The sequence below is a fragment of the Bombyx mandarina genome, chromosome 28 (assembly GCF_030267445.1).
Source record: "Bombyx mandarina strain Sakado chromosome 28, ASM3026744v2".
NCBI lineage: Eukaryota > Metazoa > Arthropoda > Insecta > Lepidoptera > Bombycidae > Bombyx > Bombyx mandarina.
In genome coordinates, this window is record NC_143233.1 from 5,924,671 (window position 1) to 5,936,438 (window position 11,768).

General features: G+C 41.4%; 1 long non-coding RNA gene across 2 annotated transcripts; it reads right to left on the bottom strand.

Moving 5' to 3' along the window:
- Positions 1–1,171: 1,171 nt before the first annotated feature.
- On the bottom strand, positions 1,172–4,955 carry LOC149499710 (uncharacterized). 2 transcript variants are annotated; one of them, XR_016325566.1, is made up of 2 exons: positions 3,919–4,955; positions 1,172–3,748 (listed from the first exon to the last, which is right to left on the bottom strand). It is a non-coding gene; the product is annotated as an uncharacterized LOC149499710 (long non-coding RNA). The 2 variants fall into 2 exon arrangements; XR_016325567.1 differs by having other exon boundaries at positions 3,854–4,955.
- Between the last annotated feature and the right edge of the window lie 6,813 nt (positions 4,956–11,768).

Below are 11,768 nucleotides of genomic sequence, written 5' to 3' on the forward strand. Positions count from 1 at the left end.
ATAGGGTACCTTTCATGTCAGTGCCAAACATAGATCGCAGCCCATGCGATATAACAAACTCAACAAATGTTCACGATTGATTTCCACGGTGAAGGAATAACATCGTGTAATAAAAATCAAACCCGCAAAATTATAATTTGCGTAATTACTAGTGGTAGGACCTCTTGCGAGTCCGCGCGGTTAGGTACCACCATCCTGCCTATTTCTGCCGTGAAGCAGTATTGCGTTCCGGTTTGAAGGGTAGGGCAGCCGTTGTAACTATACTTGAGACCTTAGACGTTATTGACTCAAGTTTGGAGGCGTTTATAATAATTTTGTATTATAAATCTCATAATGCTTCTTTAAATGGTAGTGTAAGGTAGAGGGGGAAGAGGTCGACCGAAGAAGACATGGAGGGAACGTGTGAATGACTATATGAGAGAGAGAGAGGAGTGAGTGTTGAGATGACGGCTGATAGAAGAGAATGGAATAGAACAATTCGCTGTACTGACCCCACCTAGTGGGATAAGGGAGACGAAGAAGTAGATAATGCTTCTTTATGGGAGGTTTGAAAGAAGTTCTCAGCGATACGTCTGTAGCCCTGGCATCGTTGGTGTCCACGGTTAACAGGAACTAATCACCTGCATATACCTACATCAGTAGCTCGTTTTCCTGTGATGGCAATAAAAGTAAATGATCGTAATGGTTAAAAAGACGTTGAGTAACTTAAATCTATTCATTTGTTTTATAATTAACTAGCGACCCGCCCTCGCTTCGCTTCGGAAACATTAAAACACACATGAAACCAAAAAAAAAAATAAAAAAAAAATTAAAAAAAGTAGCCTATGTTCATCAGGGACAATGTCGGCTTCTAATGGAAAAATAATTTTTCAAATCGGTCCAGTAGTTTCGGAGCCTATTCGAAACAAACAAACAAACAAATCTTTCCTCTTTATAATATTAGTATAGACGATATTAAATTGAAATCAATAATTAACGATATTAAATTGAAATCACGAAATGATATAAATTCATTCTAACATTTGTTATTTGTTCATATTATTCATTAAAATTCATTCAAAATCACATAACATGACGCCTGTGACGTTTTAAGTTTTCTCCATAATCATTTGCATATGTAAGCTTGAGGGTAGATATTATCTTGTTGAACACCAAGTAAAACGAAGTCACCTTTGGTTTCTGATTTAATCAACAATATGTTAACTTGACAATTCACTTTAACACTTGTCCAACTTTAACCAGTACGTACAACAGTCACTGAATCACACAACGTAACAACGATATAGTAAGTGCACCGGGCAAACGCAGTCGAACGAATGTTCATTTCAAGGCACGTTCCGCCTTTTTATACTAGCCGGCGCAGCTGGCTTATGAGTCACTTCTGTTGCAGCTGTTGTTTACGAGTGGAACGACACGGCCGGCGCGCCTCGCTTGTGTGAGTCACTCCTATTGCACGTGCTGTATAACATAAATATCGTTAACGCCGTCACGGCCATACTGACGTGCGCTCGTCCTCGTGCGCGCATTCTTATGGTATGTCTGTGAACAACAAACGTGTTCGTTCATCCTGACATTAACGGATGCAACTTAAAACGTGGTCTATGATATTAACAATCTAGTACGGTTCGGTTCGCATAATTCTTCAGAAAATCCTATACTGGCTATAAATAACCTTCAGACTGCTTACATACCTGGGCCAGTTCATTTAAAACTCTTCAGGTATGTAAGTATGTCCCTTTTAACTTAGACCGGAATTGTTATCCCTTCAGTTTTTCGAACTGGACCGGATAATGCTAGACCGAATCGCAATCCCTGTAGCTAATTGTTGTGGCTAATCTGGATGAAAATCCCTATAGCCAAGCCATTGGACCGGACAGACCCTTCAATGACTTCACACCTTTTTTTTTTTTTTTTTTTTTCCTCTTTTTTTTTTGCTAGTCCGGATTAACATCTCTCTAGCCACATACAATTCTCTTTTTTTTTTTTTTTTTTTAATCTGCGTGTACGGTAGCGTTTGTTAAAACATTTCTTAAACCAGAACATTTATACGGAATTTCTTCAGAAATAGTGCGAGACCGACCATCGTTTTCTACATTTCCAACACCTGCACCTGAGGTGCCTGAGCTTACAGACATTGTATCACTACCCACAGACTATGTTTGCTGTATCGCTATTTGCGGACAAAAATGTCGCTTCTATTGTCAGTGATAGAGTCGTCATCATTAAGATCAGTTTCACGAACAAGATTAATTAACCCATCTGTGTACGCCGTCACGTCATCGTCACTATAATTTTCAGAAATTTCTAGTAGGCCTGACGGGCCTCGAGGTACTTCGCGTAAGTTTTCATGGGGAACTTTGTACACTAGAACCATTTACATATCTCAACTTATACCTATCGTTTTCCAAAACTGCAGATGATTGAAAGATTACTGGTGGCCCGGAGGCCTTTCCTGCTTCACCAGGACGGGTGGGCGAGCAAAGGCTCAGCCAAGAGGGGTGGGATTTGCTAACAACTGCCCGAGCGCCTCCGCAGGAGACCTAACAACTCAAGAGCAATTGCTTCGCGAATGAATCTACTACCGGATCGGAATCGCGACCCACTGAGAAGATCCGGCGAGAAACTCAGTGGGCTGATGCATGGGTTAGGTTGCACGTCGACCTCTTTGTCGAGTTCGACGAGTACGATTACTGGGGTTCCTCAGCCTGCTCCTAGTGTTAGAGCTGAAGGTATCTAATGCAAGAGTTATTGGATCTGATGGATCCGTAAGGACGTGTCTAGGGTGACTACGGTGATTTGTTCATGAAACCGCTTACCATTGAATAAATTACTATGGCTTTGTTTTATAAGACTACAGTCTGACCCTGAATGGAACATAAAGGGGGAGCCAAAACCACTTATCTGTAACACACTGAAGCTCTGGAACACACGTTGACGTCTCTGGTTGGACCTGCCACAGCACCTGGAGCAGTGTCGTTTTTCTTCTTGTAGCGCATGGAACACCCAGAAGCTACATGGCTCGCATCACCGCACACGTAACAGCCGACTTGCAGGCGAGAGCCGGGCGCCCACGGATGAGGAGGTTGTTCAGGTTTTGCAGGCTGTATTTTTGTGAGGCAAGTAGCAGCTCGAGCCTTAAGCGAATGTGTGAGAGTCAAAATTAAATCGACACCATCCAATACTTCAACTACTTTAAACGGCCCTTTAAACTTCGTATCTAATTTAGTTTGATTATGCTCTTCGTATTAATGTGTGGACGAGCTCACAGCCCACCTTGTGTTAAGTGGTTACTGGAACCCATAGACATCCACAGCGTAAACGCACCACACACCTTGAGATAGAAGTTCTAAGGTCTCAGTATAGTTACAACCGCTGCCCCACCCTTCAAACCGAAAAACACCACTGCTTCACGGCAGAAATAGGCAGGGTGATGGTACCCGTGCGGTCGATGGCACTATACGGAGCACCCGTCTGGTGCCACGTCCTTACCCACGAGAACGTCGCCGCGCTGCGACGCCGGCAGCGCGCGATCGCAGTTATTCAATGATACCTCACAGTCTCCTACGAGGCGGCGCGCCCTAGCGCAAGTGCAGCCGTAGCGCGGGGGCTCCAATATCGGCAGTCCGTGCTGGAGGCGTGGTCTCGTCGTTTGGCGGACCCGTCAGCCGGCCTCCGTACCGTCGAGGCGATCTGCCCGGTTCTCGCGGACTGGGTGGGCCGCGACCGCGGAAGTCTCACCTCCGGCTACCTGTGCAGACTCACAAGACATTTTACCACCATGCAAACTTCTTACCGCAACAAATCTTACCAGCCACCACGCAAACTATAATTTTACGGGTTCCACCTCTCTTACACGATGTTACTCCCACACTGAGGAAGCCAACCGCGAACACATGTCAAGCACGCACAAGCACGCACTTCACCGGAAAAACCTGCATCCGCCAGCGGAACCCGAACACCGCCGCATCGCCAGACACGAACGCACCGGACGTCTTATCTTACAGGTCACGACGACTTCAGATGTGTCAATTTTTCTTCCCCACGGAAACTTGCTTGCTTTCTTGTTTGCTTGCTTGCTGGAGCCCGAAGTCATCGAACGTGTAGTGTTATTGGTATTGAATCGAGTAGATTCTAAAATTTCAGCGACAATTCACAGTCTCATGTCCTGGTTTACTGTACTAGTGCCATATAACTCTAGCAGTAGTCATTGGCTTAAAAACGATTCGTGTCGGAACTACCCACTCGTCATGACAGATCCATTATTGCGATCGAAGTTTCACTTGAGATTTGCACTTGCCTTAATTTCTTGCAATAGCTTGTTACGTGTTGTATTTCCGTTAGTAAATGCCATGTGATGAAGTCGACAGTCAAACTGGGCAACATGAGCCAGAACGTAAGATGTGACGATTTCTTCGTGGCTCAGATCTTCCATCGAGGTAACAGAGACGTTATTACACGACTTACGTATGCTGCATTCACGCTCTTGTGGCGTACCACTACTAGTATTCTGATCTGCATCATGTTTTTTTTGCTGTACTTCGAACATGTTCAAACACGTCACGCCAGTGAGAGTAGAGTCCTGATCCCACTTCTGATGTAAGCTTGAGGGTAGATATTATCTTGTTGAACACCAAGTAAAACGAAGTCACCTTTGGTTTCTGATTTAATCAACAATATGTTAACTTGACAATTCACTTTAACACTTGTCCAACTTTAACCAGTACGTACAACAGTCACTGAATCACACAACGTAACAACGATATAGTAAGTGCACCGGGCAAACGCAGTCGAACGAATGTTCATTTCAAGGCACGTTCCGCCTTTTTATACTAGCCGGCGCAGCTGGCTTATGAGTCACTTCTGTTGCAGCTGTTGTTTACGAGTGGAACGACACGGCCGGCGCGCCTCGCTTGTGTGAGTCACTCCTATTGCACGTGCTGTATAACATAAATATCGTTAACGCCGTCACATATAACTTTTATTTGTTTTGCTCTCTAAAAACATCGCACACAATGAAATCTCGTCCAATAGTTGCCCGACTATTTATCATCGCAATATCGACATGAATATGCATGATGAAACTCGCATTATGATTGGCTTCGTTCACCACATAACGTCGCAAGAGTCGAGAGTGTGTTTGCTCATCTAATTAAAACAAAAAACTCTTCAGAACATTATATATGAGAACTAGACTTAGAACCAAGTGTTGTTTTGTCGCCATTATACATACTCATTCGTTTTCCCTTCATCTATTTATTTAAAAATACATAAATCACGCCTATATACGTACCGTCATTATTTCGAAAAGGCAAAGAGAATAATTTAAATGCGTGTTTAATGTATTTTTCCCCGACGACAGTGATTGATGTGTCCCTTTTGTTTTAAAATACACACGCGAATGATAAGTATTATGATGTATTCAGTCGAGAAGGGATCCGTTAGAGATGTTTTGCTTTTTGAACGAATCTAAATTAAAAAAGAATCGAATCTGTCCTGCGTGTGTTCACCGCGAAATAATCCTATATTTTGGTGCGAAGGAAGAGATCCAATTCAATAGATTCTGATCACTGTCATTTTTCAAAGTGCACGGTGTTCAGGTGTTCACGTTGCGTTGTGTGATAGCTTCGGTAATCCATTGATACTAACCGTGAGCCTTTATGCGAGAAATAAAAACGATTTCGTAGTCAGGCTTCAAAGTGTTATGTATGATGCGTGTGTGCGTGTGCGTGTGTCTGCGTGCGTGTGTGTGTGCGTGTGTGTGTGCGCGAGTGTGTGTATGTGCGTATGTGTGTGCGTGTGCGCGTGCGTGTGCGCGTGCGTGTGTGTGTGCGTGTGTGCGTGTGTGTGTGCGTGTGAGAGAGACAGAGAGAAAGAGAGTATGCTGTATTGTACACAAAATTAATAAAAAAATGTGAAACATTAAATATAAAAAAGTACGATTCGCAGTCTTATCGCTAGGAACGATCTCTTCCAGACAACCTTCAGGTAGCTAAGCATCATTAAGAAATAAAATTAAGCGCACAAATACATAATATATACACATAAATATACGTATTATTGTATTATTAATTGGCATATTAGGGACGGCATAATACAATTGAGTCGTCTATTATCAATGGTGGCAATCTGTGCATTTGGACAAAAAAATGTTATTGATATGTCAATACAGATTGATTTGAATATGATCGTCTCCTTCAAAGAATACGGTTCAAAACCTGCATTAAATAAAGGTTAATACTTAACCTGTTATTTATCTAAGATGTCGTTCAGAAGAGTTTTGTGACTGCCAATGGAATACAAAGTCAATAATTCGTTTTTCTGATTTACCAATAATTGTCCAAAAGTCACATTGCCGGCTTTGATAATAGTCGACTCTATTCCCGTATTCTAGTAACAGTTAATCATATGGCATATTTATGTTATGCAAATTCTAATGTGAATAATTTCTATATTTCAAAAAATATTTATTTTATGAAAATTTGTAAACGAAATGCGAAACGTAAAGAGGGAAATACGTTGGCAGCTAATAACAATGATAATAGACTCAAAAATCACTGTATCAGACATTTACACAATGCGCCTTTTGAAGCACTTCGATAATTCCATTACGAGGGAGAATTGTAAAAAGCTTGATAAATAATTAATTTCATGAGTGAAATTTCTAAGTTTTTTCACTTTTTTTTTATTGCTCTTATAGGCAGACGAGCATACGGCCCACCTGATGGTGAGTGGTTACCATCGCTCATGGAGAATGTATCAGCAAATTATGCTAATTCAAACTGAAGCATGTTTCTTTTGATTCGTAACAAAAATCGGGCGTAGAATTTCCGACCAACACGGTATTTAGTTGTTGGTGATGTACATTAACATCACACCCCTTTTTTTTCCTACTTAAGCTGATAGCTTTGAGAGGCTATATCAGCGGAACCTTAACTAGTAGGTGAGCTGACGGTGCTCAAACCTGATGACGTTGCTAACACGAATCCTAACAAGAGCCGTGCTTCGCCGGATCTATCCCGAAACTACCACCGGATCGGAAACGCGAACTACTGAGAAGATCTGGCGAGAAACTCAGTGGGCTGTCTCTGAGGGTTAATTTACTCGTCGAGCCCTTCGTCGCAAGCGACGGGTTCGACGAGAATGGTGACCGGTGCTTGAGGTACCTAAAAGCACCGTTAGTGGATCGGGAGGATCCGAAATGACGTGTCACACCCCTAACTTTTAGACCCGATATCAATTTCGCGGCCCATTCCATCTCGCTTCGATAGCTTACAAATTGACATGGACGTAATATAATGGACACAGCATACATAATAATAAAAGTATATCGAACAGGTTACACACGTTCTGTTTGTGTGTCACATACATCCGCTCATGTCATTTGCATTTTCCTCGTGTAGGAAGGAACATTAGCGTGTCCTTTCCCTTTGTACATTAGTACAGGGATACATTTGTTTGCATTAGGCACTCTGTTAGGGTCGGTTTCCACTAGCATAGTTTTTATTTTTATTTTTTATTGCTTACTAGCTGACCCGGCAGACTTCGTAGTGCCTCGATCGATAAGTAAAAGACCTAAGCTTTTGTATAAAATAAATTTAAAACAAACAAAAGGAATCCATGCGACGGGGGACACATCAAAGGAAAAATAAAATTGTTATTTTTATTTAATTTCGAGCATTTTCATATTTATCTACCTTTCAGACCTTCTCTGGACTTCCACAAATAATTCAAAACCAAAATTAGCCAAATCGGTCCAGCCGTCCTCGAGTTTTAGCGAGACTAACGAACAGCAATTCATTTTTGTATATATAAGTATAGATATGGGTGAACGAGCTCACAGCCCACCTGGTGTTAAGTGGTTACTGGAGCCCATAGACATCTATAACGTAAATGCGCCACCCACCTTCAGATATAAGTTCTAAAGTCTCAGTATAGTTACAACGGCTGCCCCACCCTTCAAACCGAAACGCATTACTGCTTCACGGTAGAAATAAAGGGGGTGGTGAGTGGTAGTTTGAATTTCTACTTGAAGAGGATCGAAAACTATATTCAAATGCCGACCCATAGACACAGCCCACTGAGTTTCTCGCCGGATCTTCTGAGCGGGTCGCGATTCCGATCCGGTAGTAGATTCTACGAAGCACTGCCTTTGCTAGGGCTAGTGTTGGCAAATTCTCTCAGGTTGAGCCCGTGAGCTCACCTACCCGTCCAGGCGTATCTGGAATAGCCTCTTAGGCTACCAGCGAATAGGTAGGGAACAAAAGTAATTTGCCGTTGATTTGAAGCATACATGCTTTCATTACTGAGCTTCTATGACGCTCCTTTCATATGCCTCTGATTACAAGCATTCGTTTAAACCAATCGTTAACTTTACTGGTGGCACCTCTTGTGAGTCCGCACGGGTAGGTACCACCACCCCGCCTATTTCTGTCGTAAAGCAGTACTGCGTTTCGGTTTGAAGGGTGCGGCAGCCGTTGTAACTATACTTGAGACCTTAGAACTTATATCTCAAGGTGGGTGGCGCATTTACGTTGTAGATGTCTATGGGCTCCAGTAACCACTTAACACCAGGTGGGCTGTGGGCGCGTCCACCCATCTAAGCACTAAAAAAAAGATATATTCTTGGTCATGTGAGTACTACAATAAATAAAAATATTTTTACGGTTTAATCACGCGAGTTTTTTTTTTTACGATGACACATTATGTCCGACGATTCAAATACTTTACCGTTTTCGTGGATGACAAAAGACTAAGGTGTAATTAGAAACGTCAAAGAAATAAAATATAGATTTATATTTTGTGTGTACTCAGCCTAATTATCGGTTAGCTGTCACTTAGCTAGTTAGATTTCCTTTTATACCTATTGTTCTAAGAATATTTTTTGTATTTTCTGAGTGATAGATAAAACACGGGGCTTTCCGTAGTTTTATTGTTTTAAAAAGTAAAAAAAAGCCTTTTCTTATTACTAGTTACATTTATAGCTTAGTTTACGTTCATGTAGTTGCCGTAACGTAAGCTGCAGCACTTCTCCTTATTTTAATATTATTATTTTTACTCATTTTAATCTCATCTTTATCAGTTAGTCCTAAGGTGTATTTGTCAGAGTGCGGAGTATAGTGGCTTTACTACTCTCTCAAGTTGAATTTGTGATCTATGGAACAAGCTTTATTCTTATTAGTAGTTGCATTTGGGAGCGGGCTCCCGCTACACTTGGTGTTAAGTGGTTACTGAAGCGCATTATTTACATACTCCACAGTTCTTAAACTGAAGATTATGATGTTTCAAGATAATATTACTGGTTGTTAGTACTGTAGTGTAGGTAATACGCAATGTTGCATATTGCAATATGACGTGTCTGTATGTGCGATGTTGGGCGACGCTCCTGCGAGGGCAGTCGTTCGCTTACCGCCAGCTAAGCAAGGTGTGCAATAAATGCCTAATATGTCATCAGTATTTTATTGAAGAACCCAACCAAAGGTTACTAAAGTACCAATACTAACAATCGTAGGTAGGGTGGCAATAAATCAATACTGCAATTGCATTCGTATTTGCAAAAGTAAAATTTGGTGTGAATGTTCATTAAAATAAAATGCAATTCATAGAACAAAAAATGGATGAAGTATCTTCTTCTTCTTCTTCAGCCCACAGACATCCACTGCTGGACATAAGCCTCCCCCAAGCCCCGCCACAAAGACCGGTCCTGCTCTGCCAGCATCCAGCGGATCCTTGCGAACCTCAATAGATCGTCGGTCCTTCTTGTAGGAGGCCTACCCACGCTACGTCTTCCGGTATGCGGTCGCCACTCAAGAACTTTCTGGCCTCAACGGTCATCCGTTCTACGAGCCATGTGTCCTGCCCACTGCCACTTCAATGTCGAAATCTTTTAGGGCTATGTCGGTTACCATGGTTTTCCTGCGAATATAGTATATGGAATACTAAATGAAGACGACTGGTTCGCAAATTGCCCTAACACTAGTCCATCGGTTTCCGCAAATCATATACATAATTTAGACAACATTAAAATTTTAATATACGGTGTATTATTTTTGATGTATGCATTATTTGTAGGCAGCGGAGGGCTGGTCGTTGTGGCGAGACTTGGTAGAAGCTTATATCCAGCATTAGACATCTGTGGGCTATAAGAAAGAAAGATAAAACACTTAAAAGTTTTCGTTGATTCGTACTAAATACATCTTAGGCCTAGCGAATGAGACGGTAAAAGCAGTTTTAATTATCAGTTCTTAGATATGATCATTATCGGACTATGAGTTTCGGTGTTAAGTAAGAAAATATGCAACAAACTATTAAGGAAGGATCATGCGGTGAAAGAAACAGCTTGAAGAGAACAGAATCGATTGAATGGCCAAAAAAAGAAAACCAATCGAAATCGACGTGACCTGAAGGATAAGACGTCTGGTCTACTCCTATCGAGCAATGCGTCTATGTTCAAATACCGCAGACTAGTCCCATTTTTTAATTCAACATGAATTACTTCTACAATGAAGGAATAGCATCGTGGACAAAAATCGAACTTGCAAAAATATAATTTGCAAAATTACCTTGCGAGCTCGCACGGGTAGCTACCGCCAAACTATCTATTTCTGCCGCGAAGCTGTTGTGCGTTTCAGTTTGAAGGGTGGGACAGTTGTCTACAGCAACATACAATGGACACTCAAAACGTGAAGAGTGGGGCAGCCGTTGTAACTATACTGAGACCTTAGAACTCATATCTCAAGGCGGTTGGCGGCATTTACGTTGTAAATGTCTTTGGGCTCCGTTAACCACTTAACAACAGGAGGGCCGTGAGCTCGTCCATAATAAAAATAAAACTCATGTCTCTTGAGACACCTTGGTGCTTGTCAGTATTTGGGGTGCGATGTCTATAATCACCCTAATATACGCATAGCCCTTTTCATCATTCCTATGTTTTAAAAATTTCTTCTATTCGGCATACAAATCTGTGGTCATACTGGAAAAAATACATTTCATAATATCACAATTCGGATCGAGTTGACGATGCTATGATAATTAAATAAATAAACGTGTGGCACTCGGGAGCTGCCGCGGTAAAGCTATTGCATAGCATTTTTTATCAACTTATGCAATTATAATTAGACAATGATAATTTAATATTAAAACAATAATATAAGAAGACCACGCTATATTAAACATTAATAAAAGCAAAACCTTAACTGTCCCCTTCACACTCATAAGCTAGACCGCGCGAGAGAGAGATGGGCAGACTTTTCATGATGCGCATGCAGTGTGACGTCACGCCACGCGCTTACTCACAAACACTACACAAGCGCAACATGTGAATGTGTTGAACGCGAGCTACATGGTAGGCGGAGTGAGGGATGTAAGATTTTTTTCGTTACGTAATTTCATGATTCGGTCACCGCGCTCAAGGCCCGCGATAAAAGCTATGCAATAGCTTAAAAATTTTGAAGGCGAAAACTTTCATCCTGTAACTGAATTTTCGGAGAACCTTGTTCAAACCGATTATATACTTTTGCTTAATAAAAATTCGGGTTTACAACGAAACGTAAAATATTCACAACGGTATCATTCGTTCGAATCGGATTTAGTTTTTGTCGCATCGAATACGGGATTAAGACTCTTTTTTTTCGGAAATTTTTACGTGACTAACAGTAATCGGATTAAAAACGTCCGCTTTCAAATGTATTTTTGACTGTGAAGTGATAATATAGGCGTAGATCTAAAATTTTTATTGAAAAGAGACATTTTATTTGCTTAAAAAAACTATA